Here is a 21942-nt window from a genome sequence, read left to right on the forward strand (position 1 = left end):
ATCCCTGCACCTTCTGAGGGGGCGTGAGAAATAAAAATGTTCCATTTAGAGCCAAGCACTCTATAGCAACTTATCCCATGCACTTTGATGAGTGGTGAGTCTCTGCATTAGTTAATCATTACGTGTTACAAATGAAATTTCTCTGATGAAGGATATAGGTATAAAAAATAAACACGTGAATAATCTGGTAAATTGGTGGGCACAAGAAAAACACACAAAATGCAAGTATATTGAATGGAAAACATTTGTAGGTACTGAAAGAGAGGGTAGAAACGATGACAGTGAAATAAGGTATGATAATGTGTGGGAGACTCTGAAGGCATACAGGTAGGGAAGAAAACCACAAAGAGATAATAAAAACTTAGTTCTGACTGATTTCGTCAACTTGGATTCAAACTTCAGTGGGAAGTCTGGTCTCAGGCCATTTATTCCCATCAAACATAAATACAGTATAATTTGGAAGAAAGGTTTCCTGTGTATTACAATCTCCGGTGTACAAGGAAGTAAAATTATATTGAAATTTGACTCGGGGTATAAGTCATTTCTTCCAAAAAGATGATTTCTAGAGATAGGCTACCTGTACTAGCTTAAGGGCCTAGGAAAGGCTCTGGCCTGGTTTTAGTCAGACAGGGAGCATAGATGTCATATGCTCTATTAGCTACCTCTGGTCCTTGTAGGAACTTGGGGGAGCCTCTCACTCTAGAGGTAATATAAGGTTATATAGACTATTAAGTGGTCTCTGGTTTTGGTGGTAGGAGCTTGGGGAAGTCCTGGATGAAAGAATCATTTAGATTACTAACTACCTCCTGCCCTAGTTTTTAGAATATTGTTATTTCAATTCCCAGCTTTATGAATGGAAGAACAGGGGTTTTGGGTGTTTTTTTTCATTTTGTTTTATTTTTCATTTTTCTTCATTGAAAAGACAGTTCTGCATTCTTCACAGGTTTCTCTGGAGATCTGTGGACACAACAACTTTTGCTATGCTCTGAACAATAATGAGCTCTTGGAAAAAGTTTGAGGGGAGGGGAGATAATGCTCTGGGCTCTGGGGTGTTGCTCAGAAACCTTGTGCTTCTGCTTCTCTTGCTGTGTTTATCTAGGACCTGGACTACAGAGATCCGTATTAATTACTTTGTAAAAACAGTCACCCTGGCAAGTTTCTCCTCTCCATGTTCCTTGCCTGTGTGAGAAGCAGGGACAGTAGATTCTGCAAGCTATATACTGAAATGATGTCAGTATGAAATGAAAAATTATTTTGACATTTTGCAAGAAAACAACACATATTATTTTGCTTTCTTACACCTCACAAACTTGGTAGTTTCTTTTATAACAGTTTATTCCTATTACTAAGTAGATTATAATGAGTAAAACTTTCTGGAGGCAGTGTATTTTTAGAGGAGGTCAAATCGTACACTGTTGATTGGTTCTCCATACAGTAAAGGATGTGGTTAGAAGTAGCAGAACTGAAGAGACTTTGGGTCATTAAAGTCAGAATTGGTTGACATGCATCTGAGATTTGTGTTAATCTCTGGACATGAGATATTGCGATCTGTATTCCTGTCTTTCTCTGTGTTTGGGAGGGTGATAAAACCAAGGTGGTTCTTCCATAGGTGGGGAGAGGTCACATAGAAGAACAGCATATTTCCATAAGCAGACCTCTAACTTTTTGTCCCTTGACTTCACTGATAACTTTATTATTCCCAAATATTTCTAAACTATTATCCCTCTGTTTTCTGTCAGTGTTAACCAAGGTGAAAACTCATAACAAATTCTAGCCCATTGTTTTCTGGTAAGGTTTCACACCTGTCATGAAACTTGTCTACATCTGATTTTGCATGCATCATTTAAATGTACTGTGTGAGACTCTCTCCTGGGATTTGTGATAGGGAGTACTATAGACCAGAGTCCAGTCTTGGAGTACAGGCTGTTTTAGCAGGCTTCTTGTGGAGATAGTTGATTCATCCTTGTCTGGAAGGGGGTTTTCCCTTCCTTCTAATTGGAGATTCTTGACCAAGAACTCATATTTCCTCCCTCTTATGACATGTAAGTATGACTACTAGCAATTCTCATCTTCTATTTCCAAGACATAGAAGAAATAGGTCTAAGTTGTATAGGTGGATTGCTGTGAATCTCTGATGTCTGCCAAAATCAACTTCTTTAAAAGACCAGATTACGTTTCATTAAGTCTATCAAGTACAACAGGAGGACAAATGGTACTTTAAAATTGCACATGAACTTATTAATGTTTCTATGACTCTCTTAGGTCTCTACAGATAGCTTTTTGCTATTTAATCCTCTATTTGTCTTATCACCTATGTGTTTCTTCCATGTTACAATACAGTTATTAATCACAAATTCTTTTTGATTCTGTTTTCTTACTTCCCACTCCTCAGAAAAAGAGAGCTTACTTACTGAAGATTTTCCTTCCATTGTGTAGAACAGAAATTGAATTTGAAATTTCTGCCCTGGCAATGCTGAAGCATGCCTGGGCAGCCTGCATGTGGTTCTGTTGAACTTGTCCATATTGGCTTTCATGGTCTAAGTTGATGAGGATGACTGACCAGGTCTCTTCCTCAAGAGGGAACCAGATCTCATTACAGATGGCTGTGAGCCACCATGTTGTTGCTGGAAATTGGACTCAGGACCTCTAAAAGAGAAGGCAGTACTCTTAACTGCTGAGCTATCTCTTTGGCACAGTTAATCCCAATATTTATTATTTCCCTTCCTACAGAGATATTTAAGCATTTCACTATCTAGTCTCCAGCATCCTTCTTTATCTCACTATCTAATTTTAATATTCTTCACTCACATGTCAGAATTCCCTATTGTGTTCATGTCAGTGATCTCCCACTGTCAAGATACTGTTAAATGGGATGACTTTCATTAAATTGGGCTAGGATGCACTGTCATACAAAGGAAAAAAAAAATTAAAAAGTTAGCTTATCATTTGACTTTTCTCACTTCAGTTTCTTCCCTGATTGTGACTTTTTACTCATAAGTGATACCATTTCTATAGTAGTATTAGGGATAAACTTTATTTTCTGAATACAATCCAATGCTAAAGTTTTTTGTTTGTTTGTTTCGTTTTAATGTTATGGCACTTGATTCACTTTCAAGAATTTTTCCTTTGCTGGCAAGACGAATTCTGGCTACATTTATTATGGTATGAATTCTCAAGTATAAGCACAGACAAGATATGGGAGGATGGAAGATGAGGAACTGGGAAGCACCCCCAAGTCAGGTTTTTGCTGAGATTTGCACTTCCAAATTGCAACTCAGGATATAACACCTTAGTTGGAAAACAGATCTTTTTTTCCTCTAGTCATCTCAACATTTCATGAACAATAGCAACAACAAGTTGCACCAGGTTTCAGATAGTTTTTATAATGAGATCATTCTCCAGGCTGTATAGTGCTATAGAAGCCTCTTTCTAGGCCATAAACTGCAGTGGGGTATGAGAGTCTGGAAGGAACACACCTGAATGGTGGTAGGCATGAAGAAAACTGACTGACACTATTCTCCTGTTCTCTGCCCCTGGGAAGAGCAGTATGAGGTGACAAACTATCAAAAACAGCATGTGTATTTGCAAGCTCAGCTGTTTGGTATATTTCTGAGGATATAGGAAAGAAAAGTAATAACATTTGAAATATTTTCCAAATGAAACTCCATAGTTATTTGAATATTGATAATTATAAAATGAATATAAAGAGCTCACATGCAAAAAAAGTCAATTTACCTTGTAATAATAGGAAGCAAATCACAAGGCTATTGCAATCTAGCAAAACGATGTTAAAAGACAAATTTAAAAACCCTTGATTAAATTTATTCTCTTCTAACGCTAGTGTGGCTATCTTTGCTTTTGCCAGTAGCTAATTTACAAAGTGCATTTGAAAAAAACCTTTTAATTATATCTTAATTGTAAAGCTAACAGTTTTATTATAAGATAGCAATTACAAGCTCAGGTATTGAACTCCGGCCCCCTGAGGATTCACATCTGCTGCGCCATCTCCTTGCTTCGCAATCTTCCTTACCTTGCCATGCCCCAGTTTTTTTTCTTTTGTGAAATGGGAGTAATAATAGTACCTCCTCCTACCAGTGTTGCAAAAATTAAAAGATCTGATAAATATATGATGCTTGTAGAAAGAAAAGTGAATAGCAAATGTATGGTAAGCATTAGAAATAAAATTTCAGAAAATTCTGTACGTACAGACTCAGATAAAGGTTAGAAAAGCAACACTGTATGAACAAAAAAGTCACCTATCAACTTCGATCTAAATACACTTAGACTTTGAGAACATTTCAGTCTGCCTATTGTATATTTGTATGTATTGACATGTATTACTGCATACACTGGACCATACCACATCATATTGGTGTACCTTGTCAGTACAACATCACTTCCTTATTGAAGTCAACACACACACAATGGGTGTTTACAAGCAATTCTGTTCCTATAACTTTTATAATGCATAAAATTACCAAATAATAATGTATAAGGAATTACTGACTTTGCTGTATTTTGTTTGATTTAAGAGAAGACAGATGGTTAGAGAAACAGGAGAGCTATACTTTTGTAACTCCACTAGTACCCTGAAGGACCCAGAGGTGATCTTTTATGTCTTTTTGCCCCCTTTTCTTCTTTCCTCTCTGTGAAGGACAAGGAAAATATGATAGATGTGCATCTGATAGTTTGGGCCAGGACAATGTCATCAAGAAAATATTCTAATTTTGAAAGATGAACATACTAATACCTATCTTATATTGATGTGCATGTGTAAAATTAAATAAGACTGGTACATAATATGCTCAACATAATACTTAAGAAATTGTAAATAGCCGGGTGGTGGTGGCGCACGCCTTTAATCCCAGCACTTGGGAGGCAGAGGCAGGCGGATCTCTGTGAGTTCGAGACCAGCCTGGGCTACAAGAGCTAGTTCCAGGACAGGCTCCAAAACCACAGAGAAACCCTGTCTCGAAAAAACCAAAAAAAAAAAAAAAAAAAAGAAAAAAGAAAAGAAATTGTAAATAGAATATTAAAATATTTAATTATTACCTTATATACTATATATTAAGAGTTCCTGAATTAATAGCAGAATAAATTTAAATTAGTGTTACCTCAGATATCTGACTCAGATAGACCTTCCATTCAGAAAGAATATTTGGGAATTGAATATCTTGTCAGCTACAAGTCCTCCCACTGTGGATATTTCAGGCTAATTATTTCTTCCACAGTACTCTGGATGTGAAAAGGGAAAGAGTAACAACTACAGGAGTTTATGAACAAGCATAGGAGGAATCATTTCAGTGGTGGACTATGCCTGAAACACCAGATCAGGCTACTATATAGCCTGAACAGTCAAAGCTTTGTTTCTTTGTGTATCTCATTCCTGTAACTGCAACCTTAGTTTTCTCATTTTCTCCTTATTTAAGGTCTCTCACGATGACTGGGCAAGAGTGGATGAGAACTGGGATTGCTAACATTTCAATGACCCACATTACTTTGCAGTGAGTTACCATACTAAGCTGAATTTTTATAATTCCCAGACAATGATTATCAAGAAGATAATCAGTCCTATCATACCTAGCTTTACATGCCACCAAAGTTTGTCATCTACATGAAAAAAATAGTTAATTGTAATGCATATTGCACATACTAAACAGGGATGCTGGTGGCCATTTTATCCCATGGTTTTAAGTGGCTCCATAAGCCTGAGAGATAGAGAGAGACAAGCTGAAGGAAAGTTGTATGAAGGAAGTATTCTCAGAAATTATTAATATCAAATTTAGTATCAAAGGAAATAATATGTAATCATTTTCCACTGTAGTGAAATTTTACTAACCCCCCCACTCCCTGTCTTGCCTTCTATCCCCCTTTTCTCTAAACAAATATATGTAGTATTATGTGTGATATTCTCAAAAGAATGAAAGCTGAAAGGAAAGAGAAAAGACAAGAAAGAAGAAAAAAAGAGGAAAAAAGGGAAAAGGAGATAAATAGGGAACAGTGGAAAGAGGAGTGGTGAAGGAAGCAGGCGTTTCTTACTTGAAAGCCTCTTGCAGAGAAAGTGGAAAGAGCAAGGGAATAGTGACACTCTTAGTTTGAATCTCAAAACATGACTTTCATGCTGACCATAAAACAAACGAACAATCTAAAGACTTAAAGTATCATTCACAAAGGTACGGTTTTCCGTATTGCTGTTGTCACTACTACTGTTCCAGTTGGCCAACTACTACTTCATTTGTGGGATATGCATAGATCATTTTTGGTGAATAATAGTAGTAACTCTTTGATAGCCTGGGTTAGGGGAATAAGTACTGTGATGACTGACCAAAGTGGGTTTGCCATTAGTTCTCCTCTCCTGTCTCCTCTCTCTACCTCCTTTCCTCTCTTCTTTGTTTCTTTTCTTGTTTTTCCTTTTGACAAACTTTATCTCTGTTGCATGAATCAAAGGATTTGCCCTGGGGCACCAAGCTGTTTTCTTGTCTCAGCTACTTCCTGGTTTACTCTTTAGCATATGCATGTCTGCTCACATAAGCATGTCCTTACCCAAGACAGCTTCCTAGACATATAGTTGATAGAGATGCCAACTAGACATGATGAACAGGCCATTGAGGAGTGTGTCACCTAAGGAAGATAAGGCATGTGCATAAATCTGAAAATTCAAAGAAGAAAGTGGTAAATCCCATTTGAGAATTGTGGCTAGAGGACTATGTGCATTCAGAAAAATAATATTCATTTCCTTCTTAATATCAGTTACAACAATGAAATATGATGGAAATGATAAAAAATATATGTTTAGACTTGGACAAGATTGAAATTATTCAAGGACTCATGTTTTTTTTTTTGTTTTTGTTTTTTTTTTTTTGGTTTTTTGAGACAGGGTTTCTCTGTGGTTTTGGAGCCTGTCCTGGAACTAGCTCTTGTAGACCAGAAGGACTCATGTTTTTAAATTCATTGTGATTTATTATTTGCCTATATGTAATGTTATCACTAGACTAACTGATGGGGTTCCATTGACAAACAGGGAGCTCTTTTCTTTCTCACCTCCATCATTCATAATTCTCTTCCCTCCCTCCATCAGTCCTTTCTGCCCTCCCTCTTTCCATCCTTCTGCAGCATCTTACTTCTCTAATGTCTCGTGGTTTCTTTGCTTCCCCCCTTTATCCTCTTTCTTCTTTATTCTGTTCTTTTACATGCACATTATACTCAGAGTACCAAATATATTACCTTATTTGCTGTGAATACCTTTATTATGCTGACTCTATTTTCAACAGGAAGGAAGGTTAGGGTAGCTCCGTGTCTTGCATAAGGCATCCTGAGGAAAATATCCCGATCAGATCTCAAACCTTAATTCATCTGATCTCAACTTCTGTTTGTGCACTTACCTCTACTTCCATCTCCAGTAGTGTTCTTAGTTAGCTTTCAATGCTGTTGGTGATCAGAGGCATAGACAAATACTGCCTGTCTGACACCGTTTCTAAAGGTCTAAAAGTAAAATCAATGAAGACTTTATGGTAAAACCAATGAAAATGGCAGCTTTTATTTCTACTGAAAGTGTACAGAAGTATGTGTTAATATGCTAGCACAGACACAGGGGCACACACACACACACCTTCAAACACTACTCAATAGTAACAAAATTTAACAACAAAGGCTTTATTCCCAAGCGTGCACATTTTTGCTCATCAAAGGTGTAGTGATAGACAGAGAAAGGGCAAGATGTAGGTAAATGTGAAGAGGACACCAACAGAGATGAGATAGAATCAAAGGCTGGCTTCAATCAAACAGGATATTATCCCAGAAATGTGCTCCACCAAGTCATTCCTCAGGTCTACTAAACTAGTTTATGACACACACACACACAAAAAAACAGACTTCTGATTATGCTGCCAGAATCCCTCCCACTCAACATATGCCCCTCACTACAGCCCAGTTGATCGCAAGAGGAAAGGGATGCCAGAGAGGATTTTCAGATTCTGTGTGCATGCTTCTTATTTAAATGTGGAAATCACTTAGCCCATCCTCAGATTGCTTTTTCCTGACCTATTTTTTCAAATTAAAGGAATACATATTTCTTTTTATTACCCTATATATACAGATGTGAATGAATATTCATTTTATAATAGATGACTTTTAAGGGGAAAAACCCCAACTTCAGAGATCACGTCTTAGATTTTAAGTCAGCTTTTAACTGCTGAATTTTGAAATCATAGTCTCATTACTATAATCTAATCGACTCTTTAATAGTTTAATTTTTTCCAGATTTTAGGTAATTGATAGTGGATTGATGCAATTATCTATTTAATTAGTTACAGTTCATTTCCGGGTGTCATTCCTGAAGAAAATATGTCACATTACTGAGTTGAGTGTGATCCACTCCCTCCTCTGCACCATGTGTCTCTCTGCCTGTGTTGGTCCATCCACTTATCTTAAATTATCTGTATACACATAGGCAAGAAAAGAAAGAGACAGACACAGACAAAGAGATTCTCAACTCTGTTGCTAGCCAGTTATCATTAAAAAATCAGTCCAGTCATCTCAATTCAACGTTGATCTCTAGTTATAATATCGTAAATTATAAGTGTTTATGTTCTTACTTCACCTGGGGATGACTTGTTTTAGAGTTTTGTCTCTGCTGAAGGTGTAGTATATTCTCTTCATGATCACTTAACTGACATTTCCAGGTCACCTGCTGGAAGCTTAGGTCCTGATATGGGTTCCTGTAGCTTTGCCCTTGAGATCTCCTCAGTCTCTTGGGAGAAGAGGGTAAACAGAACAGGGCCTACCATGAACTGTGATGAGCTGCAAATAAAGCAAGCCAACTTATTGTTGCAACATGTTCTTCCAGGTCATCCGCTGTTCTGAGTATTTTATGAAAAACTTACAAGTTAATAGATGCTAAACCCTGGGTAGTGGATGTTATTATTGTTGCTTTACAGATAAGAAAACTAAGTCCCAATGGAATTGTTTCAGTAAACCCAAACACACGGTACTTTCTTAACTAATATCTTTCAAAACTGTTTGATAAAGGGATGGCTTATTAAGACTAGAATGCTCTCTTGAATGCCAAGAGTTAAGTAATAAGTAACCTGGATCTAGAGACACAAAAGTTGTTACCATCTCTAGACATGTAGAGGGAGGATTTAATGAGCCAGAAAAGGAAACCCGCAGAAATCACTGTAACAGAACTGGAAGTTGTTCAAAGATCTCTGAGAGCACAGACAGCCTTGCAGAGCAGGGGGACAGAGGGGATATCACGTGTCCTTACTCTATGTCTCTGATTTTCTGTCCAAATATCCCAAGGGATAAACACGGTTTCAAATAGGAGGGGAAGGAGTCACTTGCTTGTGCAGTATCGGGGAGGAGAGGAAAGAGGAAGAGAAGTAGATGATGGAGAAGCATCCATAAAGCAATGTGGGCTATTTTAATATTTGCAGATGTCCATATTACAAGTTGAAAGTACAATAATTAAACCAAATGGATCTTGTCACTTTTCACTGATATCATTAATGTCAAGAGCAAAAGGATATCGTTGGTTACCAATAGCTTGTACTTTACCACGTCAACTGACATTGGTACCATGGTTTCTCCCTACAGTTTTTATTAAATATCTTTTTAAAAATGTTACCATATGAAGTAATCAGCTTTATTACAGCATTTTCATGCTTATGTATCACTATCCTTTCTTCTTCATTCATGCATGCAACCACATATGGCTCTGCAGTGCCAACTCATCCATCTCCTTCTTGTATGTTTCCTTCCTTTCCTCAAACACTTCCCCAATGGCTTTGAACGACATATACTCTTTGACTCTCCTTTTAAAGATGCTGTGTATTCTCCTCATAGTCTCCTTAGTACTTTAATGACCCCAACCCTCACACACATATTTAAAAAAAAATTCTGAATATATAAATAGGCATTCAGTATTTATCTTTGTGTCTGTCTGATTTTACTTAGTACAATGATCTTATCTGTATCTATTTTCCAGAAAATGGCATGATTTCATATGTTTCTTGATAGTTGAATAAATTTCAACTGTGCATATGGGTCATATCTTTGTTATTCATTCATCTCAAGATGGAATTCTAGTCTGGTTGCTTTTTTTTAGCTATTCTGAATAATGTAGCAATACTTAGAATGTGCAAGTGCCTCTGTATTGTGCCAAGTTTGAGCCTTATATGTAAGAGCTACCCTTCTGTTTAAGACGTCTTCACTGACAAAAGTCATATTCCCACTGTTGCTCACGTAATGAATACTTCTTCATCTGCCTTCTTAAATATCCACATTGAGTTTGTTTACTAGAGAATAGATGTGTGTTTCTATGATATAGGAAACCATCATTCCTCTTCTTCTTTATTGCCACTGAGCAAGAGCATCCAGGTGGCAGGGAATTCCATGGTGGCAGGTTTAACTAAAACTCTTTGCAATAAAACAAGTAACAATGTACTTACTTTAAAGCATATGGAACCTTACAATCTTACTAGGAATTTTCACTCTTATTTATTCAACTCTATGAGCTTTTTATGAGCCTGATATATTTTTTAGTTGCCCAAATATAACCTTTATTCAAGCAGATTGACATTCCATGCAGTTTAACAATGTTTTATAAAGCACCAACTGTGAGACAGGATCAACTTCAGAAATAATATTTGGATGACAATATAAGGATTTCTATGCCCATTAAGTCAGGGGAAAATGGACGAACAACAGAAAATCAGCTAAATCACAGAGTATGGTTGAGGGTGATTAAGGTTATATGACAACTGTAATTGGAGCTGGTAGAATGAAGAGAAATTTGGAAAAAGATCATGTGACATTTGAAATAATTTGTTTGGGAACAGCCTCATGAGAAGAAGGCATCGAAAAAAAAAAAAAAAACCAGGAAAACAGGAGGGCATGAGGACCATAGATGTCTGAAAGACAATTCTTTTAGCAGACAGAATCGTCAGAACCATGTGATAATTTATCATACCAGGGTTTCCCTTGCAATTAAGATAGCGATAGTGAGGGAGATAAATCAGGCTAGAAAATGAAGAAAGAAAAAATTGAGGATGCATAAAGCATACCAGGCCATAGGAAGAATTAGAGACTTTTATCTCAATGAGATGGGGAGCTATAGGACTATGAAAAATTAAGATACTCATTCAATTTATATTTTGTTATTCTTGTTTTGTAGAGAAAATATTATGCAAGGATGTTGACATAAAGCTGCTTGTTTGTTTCCTGGTTGCCTGGCATCTCAGACCTGAAATAACCACCCAGAAACTGTATTAATTAAATCCCTCCTAGGCCCATTAGCTCCAGCTTCTTATTGGCTAGCTTTTACACCTTAATTCAACCCATCTCTGTTATTTTATATTTCCCCATGAATATATAATTGTACATTGTGGCCTACCAGCAAGGTTCCAGCATCTATCTCGAGGCAGGGGTGGGCACATGACTTCTCACTGACTCCTCCTTCTTTCTTCCAGCATTCAGTTTAGTTTTCCCTGCCTATCTAAGTTTTGTCCTGCTATAGGTCCAAAGCAGTCCTTTATTAACCAGTGGTATTCACAGCATACAGAGGGGACTCCCACATCACAAGGATAGAATTCACTCCTTTAGCCTAACCTCCCATTCTCCAACCCATTTAACCCTTCCTGTTTCATTATTCCCTTTATCCCCTTTATATCAATCTTCTCTATGTCCCCTCCCTTTAAGTGTGTCCTCCTCCCAAATAATAAACTGCTTTGATGACATCATAACCTAACCTTCAATAATATTAAAACTTTGTTTTACCTATGATGCTCACTGAAACCCATGAACACATCTTTCAATGTTAAGGTGAAAAGAAATTAAGTTAACTTTGTTTATGGGACACAGTTGCTTTTCTTAGTCATTGACCTAAGCCACAATCTATATGGCTCCTCAAGAGAAAGTAGCTGTGTGACATTTTCTTGTTTTATTTTCTATCCTCTGCAGCTCCTGCTTCATCAGGGTGGAAGCAACACCACATCTTGCTTTTACCTATATTAGTTTCACCATGAAGCTAACCTTTTTCATGATCCCTTAATATCGTTATTAAAGACCCTCAATCACCAAAATCCTATTTAAAGTAACACTATTATTAAATCATTGCTTTAGTTAAACTGTACAGCTCAGGAGGAAATCATCTTCACAGTAAACCACAGGTAAAAAATGTATAGTGAGATAATCACATTACATTAAAAGCAGTGGGGATTTCCCCACATTCACCCCATGCAGAGAAAAATGGCAGCAACAAACATATAAAGACACACCAGTAACAGGAGACATTCCAAGACAGAAGCCCTTGGGGCCTTGCCTATAGGAGATTCACCCATCAGAGCTTTGCTTCCTGGTGGGGCAATCTCCTGAACTTCAGTTGCCACCTGCTACTCCTCTGACATGACCACCTGCGGGCAAGAAAGCAAAACGTCTAATTTGGCTACAGATTTTGAAATCACTTAGCGGATCTAGACACCTTTCTGCATTTTCTTTTCATTAGGTTTAAGTCAGGGACATTACGTCTCTAATGGATAAAAAATACCAGATAATTCTACCATCAACCTGTTATGCAATAATTACTGTATGGTATTTGAAACTGATACACTGAAATTGATTTGGTTGAAACTAGCAGAGCTAGATCTATTTATGCATATTTTCTTTCTGACTATATTCTTTGCCATCAATCTGTCCTAATGTCACATAATTACTGTAGAAAGTTATAATAGAACTTATTAAGACGATATTTAGCCGGGCGGTGGTGGCGCACGCCTTAAATCCCAGCACTCGGGAGGCAGAGGCAGGCGGATCTCTGGGAGTTCGAGGCCAGCCTGGTCTACAAGAGCTAGTTCCAGGACAGGAACCAGAAGCTACGGAGAAACCCTGTCTCGAAAAATCAAAAAAAAAAAAAAAAAAAGAAGACGATATTTAAGGTTGAAAATGGTAGATTTAGTACCTACTGTATCACAAGGAAATTCTTTGCCTTTAATTCAGGCAGTTGATCTTTCTACTTTGAAGTGGATATAATATGTAAAATTATTTAACTTTTCCTCTGGGAGATTCAAATGAGATAAGATATAGGAAAAATATTTTATAGAATTTAATGTAATTAAAAAAAACTATCAATGTTGTTTTGATTCTCCAGCCATATTTTCTTTTGTCTTTGTATGGTAAATGGCCATGTACTTAAATTCTATTGTTATGCTGTGGTTATTGTGTAAGAAGAAGGTTTAAACACACATATACTATATATATATATATATATATATATGTGTGTGTGTGTGTATAAGATATAAAATATACACATATATATCTTCTTGTGTACAATACAATATATAATATAATATAAAATATATACTATATATGTCATTTTGTATATACTTCATAAATATTGTTCCATGTAAAACATACACACACACACATACACAAAAGCATTTGTGCACACACTTATCATTGAGGCTGCTTCTTCAGATTCTAGCTTTTCAATGGGCCACAGTAAAAGGTTTTTTTCAAGAATATCTGCCATAACATAAGGACTCTAAGATAAGTCTGTTTCATTCAAGTTAAACAGCTCAGAGGTTTTGGCTTCTACTGTTAAATTGGCTCTAGACCTCCATTTTCATTTACTTCAGTAATCTCCATGTCAGGTCTCAAGGTCAACAGAAGTAAAAAAAAACTGCTTTACATTACATTTCTGAATTACTTTTATATGTGAAATAATTACTATGAGGTTTTCATCCCCTACATATCACCAACTGTTAATATTTTCAATAGAATTTTGTGAACCATGAACTCTAAAATAATAATGTAACAATGCAACAACAAAAATGTTCAGCACTCTTTCTTTCTTTCCTTATTATTATTTTTTGCCTACATCCAGGCATAGGCTAAAACCATACAGGTATTATCCCTTAACAACCATATAAACCTTTTAGGATAGATCCTGTTTTTATTCTCATATTTTCTTCTTTTTGATTGTTGAATAATGACAGGTTAAAGAAAGAATATAAATGGTGAGTCATTGCGGTGTTTAACAGAGGGATGCCTAAAATCTTAAGTTTTCTACCTCCAGAACCTATGTATTTTTTACTTTCCTGTCTCCCAACTTACGATAGGTGTACATTGTCCTCACTCAGCAAAACAAGTTCTTTCCAAACTTCCCATAAGATACTTTTCTATGCATAGAGGCAAGAAACTCTTGACTTACTTACTTCCCTTGAACACCATAAAATAAGTAATAAGTTTCAACATACCTTTGGAACGAACACAATGAGACTATAGGATGGTAGATAGGAAACTTTTGTATCACAAAGTGGTTATTTAGTATCAGACACGAATGCTCCTGGGGCTAGTAGGAAAATAAATGTTCAGGTCAATTTTGTGATGCGTGGTGGTGGTATAGAAAAATGATTGTGATACAATAGTGGAACTACTAGTGACCTGGACTGATTTACATGGTGACAAATACTGAGGTACTTCAGCTGATTAGATTCTATTAGATTAAATTGAGCTAGATTGGTTCCCAAGGTCATTGTATTACACCGTGCCTTTCACTCAAGTAGGACATTGTCTCAGTTCTCCTCTTGTAGGAAGTTCATGATTACAAATATCTCATTCTTTTATGTTGCACACATGCTATGGTATCAATAAGATATAAATATTTTATGTTGCCAAGGGTTTGCTATTTAGTATTTTAGACACACTGGAAACCCTTTGCATGCCTTGTGTCATTTAATTAGCAGGACTTTCTCACAGTATTTATCTAGCTCCACAAATGCCTACCTGCCTCCAGTTATCCCAAACACTTTGTATTTATTTAGAATTTTTCCTTCCTTCCTAAGATCTAATAACTTTTTTGAAAGACAAATTTAACGCTGACCTTCTGAATGGTTTTATTTCATGTATTATTAAGCTATATTAATATATAGAAAGGACAAGCATCAAGACTATAGGAAATAGTTTGATCAAGTTTGAGCCTCTGAGTTATTAAACTCTAGTAAACAATATAAATATTAATTTTTATATAAATCTACAAATAACTTTTTTCATGAGTTCTTTAATAACTTAAAATGCACAGTTCTCTTAAGTATAATGCATCATTAGACAGCTGACTTGAAGATTCTAAGGCACCCATTCTGCTAACCATCTTTATAACTTGTGAGTTTACCTCAACATACACGCTCTGGAAAATGTGAGCCTTGATTGGTTATCTCAAGCATGAAAATGCATTCTGTTAGCATCTGAGTAGCACTGAGAACTCCTGCAGGAACAGTCAATTTGAAAGGAACAGGTCTCCCCACCCCCAATACAAAGCGTGTAAATACAGTCCCCTCTTCAGGTCATATGGATTTTACACTGAGAAAATGCTGTCACTATATTTGTTCTCATGTGTTGAATGGCAAGGAGACATTTCCAGAGGCAGAAGAGAGCACCTTGTTTGCTAGACAATTATTCTCTTTTCTCATACATTTCAGTTGTTTACAACATCAACACCAGACTGCTGTGATTACTCACAGCACCTCTGAACCTTTGGAGACCTGAAAATATGCCTTGCTTGGGCCCGGAGATATTTGTGGCTTATGTTCCCTGCTTTCACTTTTACTCCTCTGCTCTTTTCATTTCCTTTCTGGTTATTTCTGTTTTTCTTCTCTTTTTTCTCTCTTAATCTAGCTTCATGATGAGACTCTGGTTCACTGCGATGAGTAGCTTACTTTCCCTGAAGATGTAATTTAGAGGGCTTGATTTAAAATAGGCACTGCAGATGTTTTCACCGAGTGAGTCCTTTAAAGCCTCTCCTTGGGTAAGCAAGGTCCTCTGCCTTTGTGTTTTCCATGGCCGCATAGTTAGCATCCAAATTAATGTGCACTGATGACTGCCCTGCAACAAAGCGGGGACTGTGGGATGACTCATTGCACAAAATGTTTTTACATTCCTCTTGCAATTCGTATGTGTGCACTGGGTTTCAAAAAGATATACACAGATATTCAAAGACCAAAGCCCACTCACACAAACAGCCCCTTATGAAGCATTCTTACACTATTAATACCCACAGCCCAAATGAGACTCTGTGTTTAACAATTCTGCAAATTCAAGCTTTATTTGTAACTCTGTGCACTGTATTTTAAAAAGCCATTTGTGTTTTCTTTACACAAAAGAAATTAAATGTGTCTTATAAACTAAAAGTCTAAAACTAGCTTGTGTCTGTAAAAGGAAAGGACAATTTGAAAGTGTCCAAATTGACACTGTGGCAATTCAGCAGCAACCGATGCTATTCCAGATTTGACTGCAAAGAAAATACTCTGTGTTTATTATCTGTAATTGGAGCTTGTTAGAAACGGTGTGAGATGTGAAGTTTCTAAGTGACGCCACATTTTATATCTTTTCCAAAAAGGGTGGAATGCAAAATTTGATCAAAGTTTCTAGAGTAGAATCCACAAAAGATAGCATATTATAATTCTTTACAAGAGAAAAATGAAAAGATTCTCTTTCCACAAACATATGCTTTGCTATTCCCAGATTATATTGGTGAACTTTTTATTTATAATGGATTTTTATGCCTTCTGAAATAGACATATATGTGAACTTGGTGGATAGTCAAATTAATTTGTTTCAGTTTATCTTAATACTTTCAGACTTATTTTCTAACTACCTTCCAAATAATTTGCATGTGTGTGTGTGTGTGTGTGCGTGCGCGCACAAGCACGCGCACACGTGTGTTAGAGTTCAGAAAGCAGATGAAGTCGTGAGTGACTGTGTATTTTTCACATGAGCAATGTCATCTTAAGGACCCCATTGCCATCACACCCATGGGAATGACAAGACCCCGGGTAAGGTTCAGGGAAATGACAAAGCTTTGCTTTGTTCCAATGATGGCAGTGTGTGTAGAAATTATCAACCATAGCTTCTTCCTCCCAGATGATTCCAGAGTGACACTGTTTCTTTAGAGATCCCCACTACCAGAATTAGCTAGCCTGACTCCTTGACTACCTGTGTACGAGAAACTCATTTCCTTCTTCAACTGCATATACTAAATATGCTACTTTTCCAGCTGCTGGTGTCTCCACTAGAGTGTATTGACCACCCAATCCCAGCTTTTTATATCTCTGTGTGTGATTTCTTCATTCCCTGTCACCTGAGTCAGGTCAGCCCCAAAGTCATGCAGCTCTCAACCTTGGAGTTGAAACATAGAACCTCCCTTACATCAAGCAACTTCTCCACTCTGGAGCTATATTATTAGCATCCGAATTAATGTTTACTTTTGCCTGTCCTTCTGTGACAAAAGTTTGCTTCCATAGCATAGCATTTCTTCTTAATAGGAATGGTTGTTGATGCTATTACTGTCTAGTGAATTAGTTCACAAGGTCTATGAACAGTTTCAGAATGGAAGAATCCTATGAGGAGCTAACATTTCCTAGAAAGGTAGTCTCCAGGTCATATATTCTTAAAGCCTTGCTTGAATGACTGTATGTGTGTATACATGGATGTGTATGAATCTATGCAAGTCCATATTCCTTCATCTTTATGGGTGGTATGTATTAAATTGCTCCATTGTAAAGTTATTGTATAAAAATCAAGGTTAAACATGGTTGTGCAGTAATTAGAGGGAAAACCAGAAGTTAAGATTGAGACTCAGGGTGTTTCCAGTGCATGCCCGAGAAGAGGTGCTGGGTTTTAATTAAAATGTGGCAGCTGTGTCAGAGCAGCACTGATTTGATTTTGCCTACTTGCCCTGCTCAGAAATTTTAGATTTGAAAGACGTAATTAACAGAATATTAAAGATTCTCCTTCATTCTTTGTTACGTAAAGGATTCCCCACTCCTTTCCTTACCTATAACTGACTTCTTGCTGATATAGATCCTTTTAAGCTGTGTTTTCACACCACATGAGTCAGTGACATTAATTAGTGAAGCTGGGCTATGATCATTAACTCTGATACGAGATTTCTCTCCCTACCTGACCTTTCTCAGAGCACAAGCCTTGGGCTGGGTTGATGTCAAGGAGCTCGAGTCCTCTGTGCCCCCAGTTCTAACCAGCCTAAAGAAAAGCACTAGCATAGCAGTGAGATTTTTGAGGGAAGTGCATTTTGTTGATTGTGACCAATCCACACAGATGTGATGTGTGTTCATTAGCTTCAAGCATCAGGAGATGTAGATCCATACTAGAGGGTCGTTTTACAAGTAACTCAAAGCTGTGCCTAGTCTTTCAGTCAACGTACTCTCTCATCCTGAAGCCATTTTGTTGTTTGCCAAATAAATTGAGCCTCAAAAAATGTACAATTAGGAAAATTCTGTTGTTGCAGGTCTGTAATTCCATGTACTCTAGAGAATGGGGCAGAAATCTCATGTTCAAAGTCTGTCTGGCCAACTTAGCAAGACCCTATCCAAAATTGAAAGTAAACAAAAGGGTTGAAAAACTTGTGCCAGAATGCTTGCCTACTATGCACAGGACCATGGGTTCAATTCCCAGTGTTATAAATGAGCATAGTCATCCTCTATTTATCTGCTTGTCCCAATCACTATTGATTCCATATCTCAGCTGCTGAAAATAATGCAAAAATGTAGGCACCCAGAATCTTTTTCAGTTGCTGACTTTAATATATATATATATATATATATATATATATATATATATATATATATCCTACTACTGCATGAACACACAAACACACACACATACATATATTTTTCTGTATAGATGTAGCATTAGAATAGGTAGATCACATAATACTTTTTTTCTGAGGATTTTAAGGAATTACTTACACTGTTTTACTTTGTTCTTTTGCCAACATTGTGTGAGTTTACCTTTCTCAATGTCATGACCTATTAGTCAAGAACAGGAAAGATTGAAATCTTGGGAGGGGGTGATTATAGATCATAGAAATATAGAGTCAAGTAATGAGTACTAGAACTTAGGAAGTGTAGAGGATTAATGGTTGAGTAATAGTTACTGATATATACTATAGATATGAGAAGTAATTTCTAACATTCACTGTACCACAGGTTTAATAGCTCATACGTTAATAATGAAGAGAAGTCCTTGAACATGATCATTACAAAGAAATGATAGCAATGAAGAGAGGTGATATCAATGACGCTAATTTGGCCACTGCACATACACATACCTGTGTGAGATACAGCGTGATGCCGATAATGTGTATAGACACATATACATTATATGTACACATTACTTACCTGTATCATTATGTACCTTACAAAGATATAGATTGAATTTCAATGTAGTATTTTAATGACTTGCAAATATTTCACCTCTTAAAAGTCCTTCTTCAAACACTGTGTGGTCCTCATTTAATTTGGTGAAGAGCCTTGGAGAAGTTTCCACCTTAAAGTAAGTTCAATTTCATCCTCCATTTTACTTCTCCTTGGTTGTTTGAAATCTTTTTCCTTGGGTAAGAATGTTGATAATGAGACAGTTTGATATAGCACAGCCACACCTCATGAGCCTGTCTTCTTATCCTTTAGCGATGTGACTTAGATGGTCCCCACTATGAAACCTTAATACACCCTCTATTTATGCCATTGTCCCATATACCCTCCACCTCTCCAGAAGTTGGCGTTATAAAATATCAAAAGTGATTTTTGTGGGAAAAATATCTAAGAGTAGACCATTGAGAATTAGGCTGGGCAATGCCTTTTGCTGGAGGGCCTGTATTCTTCTACAGTTTCTGTACTAGTGACTAATTTTCACACTGACACATTTACCCAAACATAAAATCACGTGTTTGCAAACATCTAAGCTGAAGTTAATTAAATCAAGAGTTACAAATATAGCTATTAATTGTTATCTCCATTCTATTGTTTTGGGAATATACAAATGAGCAATATTTTCCATTCCTTGTCTTTGCTGATGCACAGTGCTACCACTTGCTACATCTGCTAGGATGTTCCCAAGAAAAACAGCTTAAAAAGAATCTTAGCACTTGTAAAATTCACTGATCTGCAAGACACTAGCTTGCTCATTTTGGAAATAGTTTGCAGAATTCCAGGTCATATAGTATATGGAGAGCCTTGGATCTTCTGCGAAACGATCAGGAGTGACCCGCATTTGGTATTACTCAATGAATAAAGACTGGGGATGCTTTATAGTGATTTGGAACTCTTCTGTTGAAATGCTTGTCATTTGTTTTTTCATTTAGCTAAAAGTGGAATCAAGCATGGTAGTTGATGCAGAATTGGAATGCAGAGACAGTCTTGTGAAATCATATCATGAGACCCATGTACCCCTAATATTGTTACTTTCTAATTATAACACTTAATAAGATGTAATATGTGGTCATTATATGATCACATGTAATTAACCTTGGAATTCTGTATATTAGTCCATTTCATTTTAGTTAAGGAAGCAGATGATTTGCAAGTTGGATCTTGAACTAACTAGCAGTTGTCACTTAAATTTAAAATAATTTTCTCACAGAGGCAAAGTGCTAAAGGTTATCTATACCATGTTCATTTGCATTATCCTATAGGATAATTGCAGCTGACTGCCACTCAGTTTTAAAAATACATTGATGTAGCACAGCATAAAAGGAAAAACAAAATGTATGTGTCCATGGTAAGTCAGAAAAGGAACACACAATTAACCACCGCCTACAGTGATAATTCGATGACTGCCAGGCATTATAGAACACTCCTACAATCTCACCATTTAGGAAGCTGATGCAGAAGGATTGTGAGTTGAAGCCCTGTTTGGGTAAGAAATCCAGACCCTTTGATATTAGAGATCTGTACAAATACAGATAAAAGATATTTTGGCCCAAATTAAAATTCAGGCTGTACCATAATTTTGTAAAATGTTTTAAAAGATTTATTTATTTTGTTTTTTAATTTTTATATATTTTCATTTATTTTGTGATATTGAGCACTCACTCAGTATGACATGTCTGCAAGACAAGTGCTTTACCACTTAGTTAGGCTAACTTCCATCCCCTTTTGGAATTGAGGCAATGTTTTAATAGGCTCACTAAGGCAACCTAGATTTCACTTTGAAGGTCAACAGGCCTTGATATTGTGATTCTCTTGCCTCAGTCTTTTGAATAACTACCCTTTCATACCCAAGCCACCAGGCCCGGCTTAATTTTTTTCTTGCTTTTCTATTTTGCATTACAAAGCAGTATGAAGTTATTAGATATAGCTTAGCTAGTAAGGTGCTTTTAAGGTTTCAAAAGCTTGTCATCATAGAGTGCACTGATTTTTGAGCTAGAAGTCACATCCTTGGTTGAAGCAATTGGATGTGGGCAGAATAATTCCTGTGGCTATGGCTGAAGTCCCAACTTTGGTGTTGTCAACTTGGGAACCCGTATCTGAGCTTACTCAAAGCTCCGTGGCTCACAAACTCCAATGGCTGCCTTCATGCAGGGCAATTTGAGAATCACCTAGATGATGCATCTAAAAAAACTATGTGTAGATTGTACCTCCTAGTAATTTAAGAAGCTATGCCTATAAAGTCTTACCAACAAGAGCTCCCAAACATAAGCTAGGTAAGAATGACACCAACAAACATGCCATTCTGGATGGGAAAAGGCTCACAAGGTTCAAACCTTACGCAAAGAACTACAGGCAACTCAATAATGTTGCCAGTGAAAGAAACAGCCCTCTGCAGGGAAGAACACACTAACTGAACATTCAGTATTAACTAGTCGCTCCTGAAAGTATACGTAATAGGAACATTAGATTACCTCTACAAATTATATTTATGAATATGTATATTTATATAAATAATATTTGCATACAATAATAGTTAATAAGTAAAAAGAGTGCATCAATTTGAAGATGAGCATGAAGGAATATAACAGAGGGTGTAGAGGAACAAAATGGAAGGAAAAAACTGTAATTAAACTACAATCTCAAATATTAATTGCAATTAAACTAGAGTTAACAAAAATGATTATGTGCAATGTACCATCATTTTTGTTATATGTTGTAGCCC

At 36.6% G+C, this 21942-nt stretch overlaps 1 protein-coding gene across 6 annotated transcripts in view; it reads left to right on the forward strand.

The window, feature by feature from the left end:
• The window catches only part of Lrrc4c (leucine rich repeat containing 4C), a 1344378-nt gene that overhangs the window by 1275120 nt on the left and 47316 nt on the right, over positions 1-21942 (forward strand). Inside the window, exon 2 of one of the 6 annotated variants that reach the window (XM_041641257.1) lies at positions 5430-5504. The exons of the other annotated variants lie outside the window; for them this stretch is intronic. The gene's annotated coding sequence lies outside the window, so the exon portion shown is untranslated. The remainder of the gene's footprint in view (positions 1-5429; positions 5505-21942) is intronic. 6 annotated transcript variants of the gene reach the window in all.

Source organism: Microtus oregoni, unplaced genomic scaffold (genome assembly GCF_018167655.1).
Source record: "Microtus oregoni isolate MIOR12 unplaced genomic scaffold, Mior012 000068F_ref0000429, whole genome shotgun sequence".
Classification (NCBI taxonomy): Eukaryota; Metazoa; Chordata; class Mammalia; order Rodentia; family Cricetidae; genus Microtus; species Microtus oregoni.